This window comes from Lactuca sativa, chromosome 4 (genome assembly GCF_002870075.4).
Source record: "Lactuca sativa cultivar Salinas chromosome 4, Lsat_Salinas_v11, whole genome shotgun sequence".
Taxonomy (NCBI): Eukaryota; Viridiplantae; Streptophyta; class Magnoliopsida; order Asterales; family Asteraceae; genus Lactuca; species Lactuca sativa.
The window spans coordinates 184,568,776-184,570,500 of record NC_056626.2 but is presented as its reverse complement, the minus strand read 5'-3'; positions in this window follow the sequence as shown (position 1 = coordinate 184,570,500).

Sequence of the window (1,725 nt, the reverse complement as noted above, 5' to 3'; positions counted from 1 at the left end):
TTGATATGTGCTCTGCTTAGGATCGTTCCATGTGAACGGCATCCCAGTTTTGGTATTGTTTGACTCGGGCACTACCCGATCATTTGTGTCTCTTGCGCTTAACAAGAGATTTTCCGAGTCTTCGGGCATGTTGGATTGCCCTCTAGAGGTAGAGATTGTAGACGACCGTTCGGTGCGGGCATCGACGGTATTTCAAGATTATGTGCTGAGGTTATTTGAGGAGCACTACCTGGTAGACTTGGTTCCAATTCCATTACGTGGGAACAAGGTGATTATAGGCATGGATTGGCTCAGTCCTAATGGGGCAGTGATCGACTGCGCTCAGCAGTTGGTGCGGGTCAGGACCCCAAGCGGGGGAGAGCTGGTGATCTAGGGCGAGAGGCCACAACGAGGACCAGCTTTATGTTCAGCAGCGAGAGCTAGGCGCTACCTCCAGCAGGGTTGCCTAGGTTATGTCGCGTATGTTATGGATACCCGGGAAACGGGTAGGGCGACGGTGGACGATGTACCTATGGTACGGGAGTTTGTGGACATATTCCCCGAGGAGTTGCTTGGGATACCTCCGGAACGACAGGTGGAATTCAGGATCGACCTAGTTCCTGGTGCGGCTCCGATAGCCAAGGCACCATATCGGTTGGCTCCTCCTGAGATGCAAGAATTATCTACACAGCTGCCGGAGCTGTTAGATAAGGGTTTCATTAGACCAAACAGTTCACCCTAGGGATCCCCGATTTAGTTTGTGAGGAAGAAGGACGGGTCGCATCGGATGTGTATAGATTATCGGGAGCTGAACAGGGTAACGGTGAAGAACCGCTACCCACTCCCGAGGATTGATGACCTCTTTGACCAGCTTCAGGGAGCATCTTGGTTCTCCAAGATTGATTTGTGTTCAGGGTATCATCAGATGAGGGTCAGAGAGGAGGATCTGCAGAAGACTGCGTTTCGGACGCGTTATGGGCACTATGAGTTTATGGTGATGCCTTTTGGGCTCACCAATGCTCCTGCCACGTTCATGGATCTCATGAACCGCGTGTGTAGACCGATGTTAGATCGGTCTGTGATAGTATTTATTGATGACATCTTGGTTTATTCCAAGACACGGGAGCAGCATGAGGAGCATCTGCAGGAGGTTCTGGAGACTTTGAGGAGGGAGAACTCGTATGCTAAGTTCTCCAAGTGTGAGTTCTGGTTGCGCGAGGTGCAGTTTCTTGGGCACCTTTTCAACCAGAACGGGATTTTGGTAGATCCAGCCAAGGTAGAGGCCGTGATGAATTGGGAGGTTCCGAGGTCTCCATCTGTGATTCGGAGCTTTCTAGGATTGGCAGGCTACTATCGGATATTCATTCAGGACTTCTCCAAGATAGCGGTTCCGCTCACCCGACTGACTAAGAAGTCGGTGGTGTATCGCTGGGGGCCTGAGCAGCAGGCCGAATTTGAGACGTTGAGACAGAGATTGTGCGAGACGCCAATCATAGCCCAGCCACAGGGCATAGAGGATTTTGTTGTGTATTGCGATGCATCCATTGCAGGTTTGGGAGCGGTATTGATGCAGAGAGGGCATGTCATCGCCTACGTGTCGAGGCAACTCAAGCCTCACGAGGCGAACTACCCCACACATGATTTGGAGTTGGGGGCTGTTGTGTTCGCCCTCAAGATTTGGGGTCATTACCTTTATGGGGTTCGTTGTACGATTTACACGGACTACAAGAGTTTGAGGTATCTCAT